The sequence below is a fragment of the Zea mays genome, chromosome 3 (assembly GCF_902167145.1).
Source record: "Zea mays cultivar B73 chromosome 3, Zm-B73-REFERENCE-NAM-5.0, whole genome shotgun sequence".
Lineage (NCBI taxonomy): Eukaryota > Viridiplantae > Streptophyta > Magnoliopsida > Poales > Poaceae > Zea > Zea mays.
In genome coordinates this window covers 185554669-185570888 of record NC_050098.1, presented here as the reverse complement: position 1 = coordinate 185570888, position 16220 = coordinate 185554669, and positions in this window count along the sequence as shown.

The window sequence follows — 16220 nt, the reverse complement described above, 5'->3', positions numbered from 1 at the left end:
GTGGCACTCAACTTGGTGCGCAACCTGCTCGGATGGGGTGCGCCAGCGTTCGCCGGAAGGATTCATGTCGGTGCCTCTCCCCTTTGCGATCTCGTCGCCGGGGAGTTCGTGCTCTTCGTCTCCAACTTCCCATGTGGGTTGGCGCTACCGATCTCATCCTTCTTCGTGCTGCTGCTGGAGGAGCTCGGCCTCCAACCTCGGCACTTCACGCCCTGCTTCATCCTTCAGGCGGCCGTCTTCGCCTACCTTTGCGAGGTGTCCGTGGGGGCGACGCTTCTTCCGCCAGCATTCGGACGAAAGGGTGCTGTGCAGCGACCTTCTGGGGGTGGAAAGCGAGCTGAGCTGTGGCTCCATCTTTCGCGTGAGCTTCACCAGCATCCCATGGTACACTTCCATGAACTGGTCTAGCTCCAACTCCATGAGGTGGGAAGCGAGCTGAGCTGCGGATCCATCTTTCGTGCCTCCATCTCTTTGGCTTTAATGGCCTCGACGTCGCTGAAAGGGAAATAGGGTCAAACCTTTTCCTAAATGATTTTGGTGGTTGAATTGCCCAACACAAATAATTGAACTAACTAGTTTGCTCTAGATTATAAGTTCTACAGGTGCCAAAGGTTCAACACAAACCAATAAAAAGTCCAAGAAAGGGTTCAAATAAAAAGGAGCAAAACCAACCGAAGGCTGCCCTGGTCTGGCGCACCGGACAATGTCCGGTGCACCAGGGAGATCAAGTCTGAACTGCTCAGCTTCGGGTTTTTGGGAAGCCACTCCGCTATAATTCACCAGTCTGTCCGGTGTGCCAAGCGGAGCAACGATCGCCAGCGCAACGGTCAAGTTCAACGGTCGGCTGACAACGCTATAGTGCGCGGACTGCGCGCGCAGAGTCAGAGCCGCGCCAGAAGGTGCACCGCACAGTAAACAGTGACTGTTCGGTGCACCACCAGACTATCCGGTGGCCCCACATGTCAGAGCTCCAACGGTCGAACCCTAACGGTTGGGTGACGTGGCTGGCGCACCGGACAGTGTCCGGCGCCCATCGACAGCAGCCCCTCCCAACGGCCACTTTGGTGGTTGGGGCTATAAATACCCCCAACCACCATACTTCAAGGTATCCAAGTTTTTCAGCCAACACATTCAATACAAGAGCTAGTGCATTCAATACAAGACACAATTAGATTGAATCAAAGTGTTGGGGCGAAGGCGAAGACGCTACCCTTCGCTCCAGGCCTTCGTCAACTCGCTGCACCAGCAGAGGCAAGATGACCGGCGCGGCCCACCCCTTTGCCCTCTTTGCTGCAAGACGAAGGCCTACGACGAAGTCTCTCCATCCCACGTCCTCACTCGGCCTGGAGGCCCACGTGGGATTCGGCCCATTGCAACAGGCCTCGCACGGACAGGCGTGTTACGGGCCTGATTTGCAATAGCTTTCCTGTAATGACAGTCTGTAACCCTCCCTTATGGGAATATTCTGGGGATAATCCAGGTGCCTAAGGGCACAAGCGTCCTTACATGGAGATGTTGGGCACTCAGGCACCTATAAATACCCCCGTACAGTGCTCTTGAGAGGCTAGATTAACATAGCAATTGCCATCTCATGTTAAACTTTGTTTGCATTCCTTTCTCTCCCCCATTGGATCATCTTGCTCAGGAGAGCAAGTTCCAACACAAAGCCTCTCCAAGTCCCAATTCCACTCAAAGCAATTAGTGACTAGAAGAGAGAGTTTTGCCCGTGTTCTTTGAGCTCTTGCGCTTGGACCGCTTTTCTTCTTCCCCATTTCTTGTTCCCAAGGCATTTGTAATCAAAGCAAGAGACACTAATTGTGTGGTGGTCCTTATGGGGACTAAGTGCCCCAATTGATTGAGAAGAGAAGCTCACTCGGTCTTAGTGACCGTTTGAGAGAGGGAAAGGGTTGAAAGAGACCCGGTCTTTGTGACCACCTCAATGGGGAGTAGGTTTGAAAGAACCGAACCTCGGTAAAACAAATCACCATGTCACACTCTTTATTTGCTTGTGATTTGTTTTCGCCCTCTCTTTCAGACTCGACTTTATTTCTAATGCTAACCCCGGCTTGTAGTTGTGCTTAAAGTTTATAAATTTCAGATTTGCCTATTCACCCCCCTCTAGGTGACTTTCAATTGGTATCGAAGCCCGGTACTTCATTAGAGCCTAACTGCTCGAAGTGATGTCGGGAGCTCACGCCAAGAAGGAGATGGTGACCGGCGACAAGCCTACAACAAGCCATGGGAAAGTTCCATCGGGAGAGTCCGACAACAAGAAGAGGGAGGAATCACCTCCCCGCGTCAAGTCGCACCGGAGTGGCGACAAGAAGAAGAAAATGAAGAAAGTGGTCTACTACGAGATCGATTCTTCGTCGCCTTCTACCTCCGGCTCCGACACGTCGTCCGTCACTTCTAAGCGCCATGAGCGCAAGAAGTTTAGTAAGATCCCCCTATGCTACCCTCGCATTTCTAAGCATACACCTTTACTTTCCGTTCCATTAGGCAAACCACCAGCTTTTAATGGTGAAGATTATAGTAGGTGGAGTGAAATGATGAAGTATCACCTAACCTCACTCCACACAAGCATATGGGATATTGTTGAATATGGAGCACATGTACCATCCGTAGGGGATGAAGATTATGATGCGGACGAAGTCGCTCAAATCCAACACTTCAATTCCCAAGCAACTACTATACTCTTCATCTCTAAGTCGAGAGGAGTATAATAAGGTGCAAGGGTTGAAAAGTGCCAAAGAGATTTGGGACGTACTAAAGACCACACACGAAGGAGACGAGGTGACCAAGATCACCAAGATGGAAACGATCAAGGGGGAGCTCGGTCAGTTCATGCTCAACCAAGGAGAGGAGCCACAAGCCATGTACAACCGGCTCAAGACCTTGGTGAACCAAGTGCGCAACCTCGGGAGCACAAAATGGGATGACCATGAAATGGTCAAGGTTATTCTTAGATCACTCGTTTTTCTTAATCCTACTCAAGTACAATTAATTCGTGGTGATCCTAGATATAAACTAATATCTCCCGAGGAAGTTATAGGAAAGTTTATGAGCTTTGAATTGATGATCAAAGGCTCCAAACAAATCATCGAGCGAGGCGCCACCTCCACACCCGAGGTGCAACCCGTCGCATTCAAAGCGACAGAGGAGAAGAAAGAAGAGTCTACACCAAGTAGACTCCCCATCGACGCCTCCAAACTCGACAACGAGGAGATGTCGCTCATCATCAAGAGCTTCCGCCAAATCCTCAAGCAAAGGAGGGGGAAGGATTACAAGCCCCGCTCCAAGAAAGTTTGTTACAAGTGTGGTAAGCCCGGTAATTTCATTGCAAAATGTCCATTATCTAGTGATAGTGACAGGGGCGACGACAAGAAGGGAAAGAGAAGAGAAAAGAAGAGATATTACAAGAAGAAGGGCGGCGATGCCCACGTGTGTCGGGAATGGGACTTCGATGAGAGCTCCACCGACTCCTCCTCCGACGAGGATGCCGCCAACATCGCCGTCAACAAGGGTCTTCTCTTCCCCAACGTCGGCCACAAGTGCCTCATGGCAAAGGACGACAAAAAGAAGGTAAAATCTAGAGCCTCCACTAAATATGCAACATCTAGTGATGAGGAAAACTCTAGTGATGATGAAGATAATTTGCTTGCCCTTTTTGCCAACCTAAACAAGCAACAAAAGGAAAAATTAAATGAATTGATAGGTGCTATTCATGAGAAGGATGAACTCTTGGATAACCAAGAGGACTTCCTTATTAAGGAAAATAAGAAGCATGTTAAGGTTAAAAATGCTTATGCTCAGAAAGTAGAGAAGTGTGAAAAATTGACTAGTGAGCTAAGCACTTGCCATGATATTATCTCAAACCTTAGAAATGAAAATGCAAAATTAATTGCTAAGGTTGAGAAGTTAGATGTTTGTGATGATTCAATTGTTAGTCTTAGAAATGATAATGCTAATTTGATTACTAAGGTTGACAAATTGAATGCATCACTCTCTAGCCTTAAAATTGAGAATGAAAAATTAATTGCTAAGGCTAAAGATTTAAATGTTTACAATGTTTCTATTTCCAATCTTAAGAATGAGAATGCTATTTTACATACTAAGATTGATGAAATAAATGCTTGCAAACCCTCTACATCTACTATTAGTCATATCTCTATTTGCACTAGATGTAGAGATGTTAATGTTGATGCTATCCATGATCACATTGCTATGATTAAACAACAAAATGATCATATAGCAAAATTAGATGCTAAAATTGCTGAGCATGAATTAGAGGATGAAAAATTTAAATTTGCTCGTAGTATGCTTTATAGTGGTAGACGCCCTGGCATTAAGGATGGCATTGGCTTCCAACAGGGAAGCAATGTCAAGCTCAATGTCCCTAAAAGATTGTCTAATTTTGTTAAGGGCAAGCCTATCATGCCTCAGGATAACGAGGGCTATATATTATATCCTGCTGGTTATCCTGAGGATAAGATTGGGAGAATTCATGCTAAGAAGACTCATTCTGTTTCTCACCATGCTTTTATTTATAAGAATGAGGCCTCTAGCTCTAGGCGTTCTACCCATGTTAAAATGCCTAAAAAGAAATCTCCTATTGCATCAAATGATCATAACATTTCATTTAAGACTTTTGATGCTTCATATGTTTTAACTAACAAATTAGGTAAAGTAGTTGCCAAATACGTTGGGGCCAAACACAAGGGCTCAAAGACTTGTGTTTGGGTACCCAAGGTGCTTGTTTCTAATGTCAAAGGACCCAAGACCGTTTGGGTACCTAAGAAGAAGGCCTAAGCTTGTTTTGTAGGTTTATGCATCCGGAGGCTCAAGTTGGATCATTGATAGCGGGTGCACAAACCACATGACTGGGGAGAAAAGGATGTTCTCCTCCTTTGAGAAAAACCATGATCCCCAAAGAGCTATCACATTCGGGGATGGAAATCAAGGTTTGGTCAAAGGACTTGGTAAAATTGCTATATCACCTGACCATTCTATTTCCAATGTTTTTCTTGTAGATTCTTTAGATTACAACTTGCTTTCGATTTCTCAATTATGCAAAATGGGCTACAATTGTCTTTTTACGGATATAGGTGTTACTGTCTTTAGAAGAAGTGATGATTCAGTAGCATTTAAGGGAGTATTAGAGGGTCAGCTATACTTAGTTGATTTTAATAGAGTTGAACTCGATACTTGCTTGATTGCTAAGACTAATATGGGTTGGCTCTGGCACCGCCGACTAGCCCACGTTGGGATGAAGAATCTTCACAAGCTTCTAAAGGGAGAACACATTTTGGGACTAACCAATGTTCATTTTGAGAAAGACAGAGTTTGTAGCGCATGTCAAGCAGGGAAGCAAGTTGGTGTTCATCATCCACACAAGAACATCATGACGACCGACAGGCCACATGAGCTACTCCACATGGACCTATTCGACCCGATAGCTTACATAAGCATCGGCGGGAGTAAGTACTGTCTAGTTATTATGGATGATTATTCTCGCTTCACTTGGGTGTTCTTTTTGCAGGATAAATCTCAAACCCAAGAGACCTTAAAGGGATTCTTGAGACAGGCTCAAAATGAGTTCGGCTTAAGGACTAAAAAGATTAGAAGCGACAATGGGACGGAGTTCAAGAACTCACAAATAGAAGGCTTTCTTGAGGATGAGGGCATCAAGCATGAGTTCTCTTCTCCCTACATGCCACAACAAAATGGTGTAGTGGAGAGGAAGAATAGAACTCTACTTGGCATGGTGAGGACCATGCTTGATGAGTACAAGACTTTGGATCAGTTTTGAGCGGAAGCAATCAACACCGCTTGCTACGCCATCAACCGTCTCTACCTTCATCGAATCCTCAAGAAGACATCATATGAACTCCTCACCGGTAAAAAGCCCAATGTTTCATATTTTAGAGTCTTTGGTAGCAAATGCTTTATTCTTGTTAAAAGAGGTAGAAAATCTAAATTTGCTCCTAATGTTGTAGAAGGCTTTTTACTTGGTTATGACTCAAACACAAGGGCATATAGAGTTTTTAACAAGTCCACTAGACTAGTTGAAGTTTCTTGTGACATTGTGTTTGATGAGACTAACGGCTCTCAAGAAGAGCAAATTGATCTTGATGAGCTAGATGATGAAGAGGCCCCGTGCGTCGCGCTAAGGAACATGTCCATTGGGGACGTGTGCCCTAAAGAATCCGAGGAGCCTCCACATGCACAAGATCAACCATCATCTTCAATTCAAGCTTCTCCACCAACCCAAGATGAGGATCAAGCTCAAGAGGATGAAAATGAAGATCAAGAAGATGAGCCACCTCAAGAGGAGGACAATGATCAAGGGGGAGATGCCAATGATCAAAACAAGAAAGATGATGAACCAAGGCCGCCACACCCAAGAGTCCACAAAGCAATACAACGAGATCACCCCATGAACACCATCCTCGGCGATATTCATAAGGGGGTAACCACTCGATCTCGTGTTGCTCATTTTTGTGAACATTACTCCTTTGTGTCTTCTATTGAGCAATACATGGTGGAAGACGCATTAAGGGATTCGGATTGTGTGTTGGCAATGCAAGAGGAACTCAACAATTTCACAAGGAATGAGGTATGGCATCTTGTTCCACGTCCTAACCAAAATGTTGTAGGAACCAAGTGGGTCTTCCGCAACAAGCAAGATGAGCATGGTGTGGTGACAAGGAACAAAGCCCGACTTGTGGCCAAGGGATATTCATAAGTTGAAGGTTTGGATTTCGGTGAAACCTATGCACCCGTAGCTAGGCTTGAGTCAATTCGTATATTACTTGCTTATGCTACTTACCATGGCTTTAAGCTCTATCAAATGGACGTGAAAAGTGCCTTCCTTAATGGACCAATCAAGGAAGAGGTGTATGTTGAGCAACGTCCCGGCTTTGAAGATAGTGAGTACCCTAACCATGTGTATAAACTCTCTAAGGCGCTTTATGGGCTCAAGCAAGCCCCAAGAGCATGGTATGAATGCCTAAGAGATTTCCTTATCACTAATGGATTCAAAGTCGGAAAAGCCGATCCTACTCTCTTTACTAAAACTATTGCAAATGATTTGTTTGTATGCCAAATTTATATTGATGATATCATATTTGGGTCTACTAACAAATCTACTTGTGAATAGTTTAGTAGGATTATGATTCAAAAATTTGAGATGTCTATGATGGGGGAGTTGAAGTATTTCCTAGGATTTCAAGTCAAGCAACTCCAAGAGGGCACCTTCATCAGCCAAACGAAGTACATTCAAGACATACTCACCAAGTTTGGGATGAAGGATGCCAAGCCCATCAAGACACCTGTGGGAACTAATGGGCATCTCGACACGAGAGGTAAATCCGTAGATCAAAAGGTATACCGGTCGATGATAGGATCTTTACTCTATTTATGTGCATCTCGACCGGATATTATGCTCTTCGTATGCATGTGTGCAAGATTCCAAGCCGATCCTAAGGAAATTCACCTTAGTACCGTAAAACGAATCTTGAGATATTTAGTTCTTACACCTAAGTTTGGCCTTTGATTCCCCAAGGGATCCACTTTTGATTTAATAGGATATTCAGATGCTAATTGGGCATGGTGTAAGATTGATAGAAAGAGCACATTAGGGACTTGTCTGTTCTTGGGAAGATCCCTGGTGTCTTGGGCTTCAAAGAAACAAAACTCAGTATCTCTTTCCACCGCCGAAGCCGAGTACATTGCTGCAGGCCATTGTTGCGTGCAATTGCTTTGGATGAGGCAAACCCTTAGGGACTATGGTTACAAATTAACCAAAGTTCCTCTCCTATGTGATAATGAGAGTGCAATCCGCATGGCTGATAATCCCGTTGAGCACAGCCACACTAAGCACATAGCTATTCGGTATCACTTTTTGAGGGATCACCAACAACGGGGGGATATCGAGATTGCTTATGTTAGCACCAAAGAACAATTAGCCGATATCTTTACCAAACCACTAGATGAGAAAACTTTTACCAAACTTAGGCATGAGCTAAACATTCTTGATTCTAGGAATTTTGATTGATATTTTGCACACATAGCTCATTTATATACCTTTGATCACCTCTCTTTCATGTGCTATGACTAATGTGGTTTTCAAGTGTATTTCATGCTAAGTCATAGATTGAAAGGGAAATGGAGTCCTCGGCGAAGACAAGGCTTCCACTCCACTCCATCATATCATTTATCCTTCGCCGTCACTCCGCATCGCTCTCCACTTTGGTATAATCCTTCACACATATAATGTTTGCCAAAGGGGGAGAGAAAGTAAGAGGGCTCTGAAAAACTCTGTTTTTGGTGATTCATGCCAAAGGGGGAGAAAGTATTAGCCCAAAGCAAAAGGACCACACCACCACGCCAAATTTTTCAAAACAAGACTAAGTTTTAAATGTTGTTTTCAATTGGTATTGTATTTGTGATATATTTCAAAAATTGGTATCTAAAACCCTCTTGAACACTAATAGGAGAATTTCATTGAGGGGTAGTTTTGTTGAAGTCAAAGGAAAAGCATTTGAAACAGGGGGAGAAAATTTCAAATCTTGAAAATGCTTCTCAAAATCTTATTCATATACCTTTGACGATTTGCAAAAAGACTTTAAAGAATTTCCAAATACATTTGCAAAAAAAGTGGTGCAAGTATGGTCCAAAATGTTAAAATGAAGAAAGCAATCCATGCATATCTTATGAAAATGTAAATTGGTTTAATTCCAAGCAACCTTTGCACTTACCTTACACAAACTAGTTCAATTATGCACTTATATATTTGCTTTGGTTCGTGTTGGCATCAATCACCAAAAAGGGGGAGATTGAAAGGGAAATAGGGTCAAACCTTTTCCTAAATGATTTTGGTGGTTGAATTGCCCAACACAAATAATTGGACTAACTAGTTTGCTCTAGATTATTAGTTCTATAGGTGCCAAAGGTTCAACACAAACCAATAAAAAGTCTAAGAAAGGGTTAAAATAAAAAGGAGCAAAACCAACCAAAGGCTGCATTGGTCTGGCGCACCGGACTGTCCGGTGTGCCACTGGACAGTGTCCGGTGCACCAGGGAGATCAAGTCTGAACTGCTCAGCTTCGGGTTTTTGGGAAGCCACTCCGCTATAATTCACCGGACTGTCCGGTGTGCCAAGCAGAGCAACAGTCACCAGCGCAACGGTCGAGTTCAACGATCGGCTAACAACGCTACATTGCACGGACTACGCGCATAGAGTCAGAGCCACGCCAGAAGGCGCACCGGACAGTGAACAATGACTATCTAGTGCACCACCAGACTGTCCGGTGGCCCCACATGTCAGAGCTCCAACGGTCGAACCCTAACGATTGGGTGACGTGGCTGGCGCACCGGACAGTGTCCGGTGGTGCACCGGACTATCCGGTGCGCCCATCGACAGCAGCCCCTCCCAACGGCCACTTTGGTGGTTGGGGCTATAAATATCCCCCAACCACCACACTTCAAGGTATCCAAGTTTTTCAGCCAACACATTCAATACAAGAGCTAGTGCATTCAATACAAGACACAATTAGATTGAATCAAAGCCTCTCCAAGTCCCAATTCCACTCAAAGCAATTAGTGACTAGAAGAGAGATTTTGCCCGTGTTCTTTGACCTCTTGCGCTTGGATCGCTTTTCTTCTTCCCCATTTCTTGTTCCCAAGACATTTGTAATCAAAGCAAGAGACACCAATTGTGTGGTGGTCCTTGTGGAGACTAAGTGTCCCAATTGATTGAGAAGAGAAGCTCACTCGGTCTAAGTAACCGTTTGAGAGAGGGAAAGGGTTCAAAGAGACCCGGTCTTTGTGACCACCTCAACGAGGAGTAGGTTTGAAAGAACCAAACCTCGGTGAAACAAATCACCGTGTCACACTCTTTATTTGCTTGTGATTTGTTTTCACCCTCTCTTTCGGACTCGACTTTATTTCTAACGCTAACCCCGGCTTGTAGTTGTGCTTAAAGTTTATAAATTTCAGATTTGCCTATTCACCCCCCTCTAGGCAACTTTCAGTCGCCTCCAATGGTGACCGTTGGTCCGGTTGTCGATACTGAAGACGCCGCCCGGGAGGTCGTACAAGATGTCGTGGAGACGGCAGTCGCGCGCTTCCAGCACGACCCTACTAATGTCGAGTAGCTCATACCTATAGAAATGAGGCTAGGGCCCTGCTTGAAGGCGGATGTAATAACTTTTGTTTTTGTAAGATACTTTTGGGAACTATCAATTAAATAGCTCTTATCTGTGCAGTATTTGTTCTTGCTTGTGTGTGGCTTTACCAACTCTTCTCCTGGTGCTTGGCCCCCCTGGGATGTAGGCTCGACGTGTCGAGGCTGGTACCAGCATACCTAAGAAAGAGTTGGTGTCCCGTCCCCCCAGGAGGTAGCCTCGACTAGGACCTGGACCTATTCACAGCTTCAGCAAGGAAGTGTTAGTAGCACACCCATTAGGACACATCGTCTGGTATCAGCCATCCTTTGATTCATGCAACAGGACCTGCAGGATTGGGCCTGGGAAGCCAAGCCGTGTGCCCGGACCCCCTGAATCATAGTTCCAGATACTAGGACACCCATCGCAGAGTAGTGGAGCATGTAGGCTTACGGTACAGGACTAGGCTAAGCGGCTACACGACTCTGGACCGCCCCAGGGGACGTGCGTCCATTCTCTAGAACCGGTCCCCAGGTTCTCGGACCCACAGGGCTATAGTTCCAAATACTAGGATACTAGTCATAGAGTGGTGGGGCGTGCAAGCTTAGGGTACAAAACCAAGCTAAGCGGCTACACAGCTCCGGACCACCCCAGGAGACGAGTACCCATTCTCTAGAACTGGCCCCCAGCTTGCCGGACCCCCTGCTTTCGTAGATGGGTCCGAAATTGCAGGCCTGGCTAATCAATTCGGATGTCATCATACCAGCAAGGGTGGGAGACCGTATGGGTGGGTTAGATAAAAAATAATAATATCTGGAATTTGTAGCAGAATAAAACCATCATAGGAGCACATCTGAGGGGGTGAATACTTTCCTTATAACTTGACATGCATGAGTGCAGACCAACAGGCCAGGCTTATGAGGGTAGACCTCACCGGGCTGGCGTACACATATGCACAACCTAGTTACAAGAAGAAATCAAAACCCTCGGACTTGCTTCTGTGGGTAGGACTTACAGGAACGCTCTATGTTCCAGGGGTTGGGAAGATGCACTCCTTCAGTTGTGGCGAGGCGGACACCCCCGGGTTAGCATGCTTCCATCACCTTGAAGGGTCCTTCCCAACTGGGGGAGAGTTTGTGGAGCCCTTCTCGGTTGAGTACGCGCCATAGGACTAGGTCCCTGACCCCGGGCTCCCTACTATGCACGAACAGCTGGTGGTGGCGCCTGAGCGCCTGGTTGTACCGTGCATTTCGGATCGTTGCTTGCCACCTGCGCTCGTTGATCAAGTCCACATCCACACGCCGCAGCTGTTCCTGCATAGACTCGTCAAAATGCTAGACCCGCGGGGAGCCCATAAGGGTTTCCGAGGGAAGGCAGGCTTCAGCCCCGTAGACCAGGAAGGACGGGGTCTCCCCGGTGGGCCGACTAGTTGTCATCGCCGGAGTCGGAGTCTCCGGTGAAAACATCCTTTAGGACCCCCTCAGGTGATTGATACCCGAGGTCCGGTTCTCCCGTGGCCACCTCGCCGCTGTCGACCCTTTCCTTGCCAGGTCAGCGACGAGGAGGGGAGCCATCCTTGGAGGTCTGCTCGCGCCGCTCGCTGACGCGCTTCGCGGCGCTGTGGCAACTGTTGGGGTGTACAGGGCATGAGCCGCTGTTACCCCTCTGCGGTCGTGGGTGCTTGTTGCGCTTGTTTTGGCCCCCAGTCGCAGTTGCGATGACCGGAGCAGTAGACGACAGCCTCTCAGAGCCGCGGTTCTTCTTTTTATTCTTTTTTCCATCCTGAGCGATGGCACCCGAGCCACCCGTCTGGGTAACCTCGGTCTGTGGCGCCGAGTGCCATTTACGACCCTCGGCGGCCCTGGCGCACTTATCGGCCAGAGCGAAGAGCGTGGTGATAGTTTCCACGTGATGCGTGACCAACTTCTCCAACATGTTTTCATCACGCACCCCCTGGTGGAAAGCGATGATGATGGAAGCATCGAAGATACGAGGTATAGTTCCTCGTACCTTGGTGAAGCAGGAGATGAAGGTCCGAAGAGTTTCCCCAGGCTCCTGCCTTACTGCATGGAGGTGAGCCTCCACGCCATGCCGCTGATAAGCACTAGCGAAGTTCGCTGCGAACCACACGTAGAGCTCTTCCCAGGAGCAGATTGATCCTGGGGTAAGGTTCATGAGCCAAGTCCGGGCTGGCCCAGACAAGGCTACATGGAAGTATGTTGCCATTACGGCGGTGTCTCCACCGGCTGCCGTAATGGCGGTGACGTACACCTGCAAGAATTCCGACGGGTTTGATGTACCGTCGTATTTCTCCAGCAGGTGTGGCCGGAACTTGGATGGCCAGGTCGCCACGCGGAGATGATTCGCTAGTGCGTCGTAGCCCACGCCGGCCAACGGGACACCCGCCTAGATCCGGGCGCCCGTTGGAGTCTACGGCGCTACCGCAGCAAAGTCGTAGTCGAGGTTGCGACCCTCGACGTTCTGCCGGCGCTCTCGCGCCCTTTCCAGCGAGACGCGGGCATCCTCGCCCGCACGCCTGCGGTTAAGTTCTGCCCGTGGGTCATTAGATCTCTCCAGAGAGACTGGAGCGTCCTTGCCTGCTCGCCGGCGGTTGAGCTCCGCCCGCAGATCCTCAGTCGGTGCGGCCCTCACCGAGGGGGAGCGAACTGATGCCGACGCCTCATGCTGACGCCGGGACGACCGAGGCCTGGGCCTGGTTGAGCCAGAGTGCGCCATGCCTAGCAGGCGGTCGACGTTGTCGCGCCACTGCTTGATGGCCCCTGGCGAGGCCGTGGAGCTAGGAGGGTGGCGCAACAATTCCCTGGCCACAGACAGTGCCCCAGGCGCAGCCCTAGACGTCCTGGACATTTGCGTGGGAGTGTGCTGCCGCGCAGAGTGCACAGCAGCGGCCGCACCAGGCGCCGGGAGGTTGGTGGCCCATGGTGTGGAAGAGGCAGCCGCCTCTTCCACCATGAAGTCCTCGGGCAAGAAATCATGGTGCTCGACGATGTGGACCATGGCGTCGAGCAGAATAACAAGCAAAAACCTAAAGCCTAGCCCCCTACCTGGTGCGCCAAATGTCGGAGAGGAATTCTCCGGCCGGGTGGCGGAATGCACCCGCCCTAAATCCTAAGATGAGGAGGGGCCTAAGGGTTTTGCCTGTTAGGTGGAAACAAGAAGAACACAAGAACACACAAGGATTTAGAGTGGTTCGGGCCGCCGGAGCGTAATACCCTACTCCACTGTGTGATGTATTGAACTTGCGAGCTTGAGAGTCTAAGTAAGCTTGAGCCTAAGTTGGGTCTGAGTCAGCTTGCCTTGTAACGTCGTGTGTCCTCCCTTTTATAGCTCAAGGGGGCACATACAAGGGTGCTGGGCCTTGACATATGGGCCCAGGGGCAAAACGGAGGGAATACATATAGAAGTATTCAATGCTAGTGTCGCCCAGAAGATCTCCGAGCGCCATAATGTCTGTAGTCCATACAATATTAATATCTCGCGGCTGCTTCCTTGGTAACGCGCGAGCCATGATGAGCATAGTGTATGCCGCAGCACGGGCGTACTGCCTGCCAACAGAATGGACAGGCACGCCGCCTGTAGGATGGCCTGGTCCTGCAGGACAGGCGCAACGACTGGGTGATCGCCAGCACCGCGGCCAACGACCGCCTCATCCTGCTGACCAATGGGCCAGCACTCAACCGCAAGCATTGGAGGACCAAGCCATCCCTCTCGCTAGAGTTCCTACCCGTATTGGATAGGATCAAGGTCTTGGCAACGGGCGGCCTGACATCAATGCACATGGTCGGCGATCTCCTGAAGCGCCGGATCACGCCGCTGCAGAGGAGGCCACGCCTGTCCTGCTGGTTCACCGGCCTGAACGACATCTATAGGATCCAGTGCGGGCCGGGTACCGATCTATCCTGGGATGAGCTGGAACTCCTAGTGGGGAGGATTACTGGGGAGACTTTTGTCCCTGAATCCCTGATACTCCCCTAGGACATCACGGCGCTCTGTGATGACCCAGGCCTGAGGACGGCGATCCTGGCCACGTTGCCGACCCTCGATGACAGCGACGTGGCGGTTCGCCAGACCGGCGGCCGGGACCCCCTCCGCGGGCTGGGGGTCCCCAGCCCGTCGGTGTGGCTCCCAGTGCCAATCCCACCATGGCCCCCAGCCCCTTGGACAAGGGCAAAGGGGCTACAAGCAGTGCCTCCGCCCCAGGTAGCTCCGGGGGGTCGGAGGAGGAGAGGCGACACAGGTTGCGTCGCGCTGACAGGTAGCTCGTTTCGGAGCCCGCCCAGAAGTGCCAGAAGGCTGCAGATGGGATCAAGGAGGCTAGCTCCTAGACCCACGACGCGCAAAGGCGCGTCAGTCCCCCGATCCCGCCGCCACCACCACCATCTAGGGGTGATCACCCTCAGGAGCACCACCAGCAGCAACAGCAACAACAGCAGGAGGGGCAGCAACAACGACCTCAGCAGTAGCAGCCACAGCCAGTGCGGCAACAGCAGCAGGAGCTGTGATCACCTCGCTTCCAGGGTCACTAGAAAGTCCAGGGCCCCAAGTAAGTGTAGTCCCTTTTTCCACGAGCCTAATCATCATGCCGTCAAGTTTTAACCCATCATCTGTTTGCCAGGGCTTCTTCCTCCATTGCTCCCAAGGCCACGCCTCCTCCGCCAGATGCCAGGCCCAGCGATGGGTCTGGCTTTCAGCAGTAGAGATCCGCTGAGGGTGGTGCCGGCGGTCCGCTCCCAGTTGCTGCGAGGACAGCGCCACCGCCCTCCCATGTCCCAGTTGGGGATCCGGCAGCAGTGGCGTCAGCGTCAGGCGGTGTCGTAGCGGCGGAGAAGGTCCCAGCTAGGGGATCTGCGCCCACTCCCTACACTGGGGGTGACACAAGGGGCGCGTCCAGCTCCATCCCCCCGCCTACTCCGGAGGAGATGGAGGTGGTATTTGGGCAGCGACTCCGGTCGGGTGCCGAGCGAGAAGCGGCGCCAGTTCCCCTCCCCCGCATGCTGTCCCGCGCCCACCAGGTTCTTAGTGAAACTGAGGTAGCAATCTTGCGGGAGTGGGAGGCACTTGAAGCTGAGCACCAATGCCTCAGTGACTGGTGCACCCAACTAGAGGAGCGCACCAAGACGACGTCCCGATAGTTCACCTCCGTGCGGTCCCAACTCGAGCGGGACCGCAAGGAGTATAAGAAAGACCTCCAGAGGGTGTGTGCCAGGGAGTTGGAGGTGACTCGGAGGGAGAAGAAAGTGGCCGGGAGGGAGGAAGTTGTGACCCAGAGGGAGGCCCTCACGACGGAGTACCAGACCAAACTGAGTGCTCTGGACAAGACTCTGGAAGCCCAGCAGGCCCAGCTGATAAAGGCCGTGGAAAGGATGCAGAAATGGCAGCAAGAGCTCGAGGGCAAGGCCAGCGACGTCGCCCTCGCCGAGGAAAACCTTAAGGAGAAGGAGCTGTCCTTGGACATGCGGGAGACGGATATCGCCAGGCGAGAGACAGATCTCGCCTTCAGGGAAGAAATGCTCGTCCGGCGAGGCGAGTTGCTGGCCGAGCACGAGCTCGAAGGAGAGGAAAAAGGAGAGGAAGCTGGAGGAGCAGATCCACCAGTTCGATGCGGTGCAGGCAGCGCCGGGTCCCCAGGCAATGGAGGCAACCAGAAAGGCCCTCAAAGATCTCCAAACAGAACACCGCACCGGGGTCCAGCGCATTGCTGAGTGGGCCGGCGAGGCAAGAACGACACTGGTGCCACTAGGGATGAGCCCCATCCTAGTGTCGGAGCTGCCAGTGTTGATCTCCGATGCCCTCCCGGTGCTGGACTCTACTGCCGATTGCCTTCGGCGCCTGGATCAGATCCTCGGTGCCCGCCTGGAGGCAGAGGGCAGCAAGCTCTGCCGGGCGGTGGTAGACTACATCCTGACGTGCTTCCGGAGTCATGATCCTGCCATATCCTTGGCGCCGGTGATCGATGGTTCGATAGCCGCCATAGAAGATGCCGCCTGGGAGAGTGTACAAGATGCAGTGGAGATGGTGGCCGCGCGCTTTCAG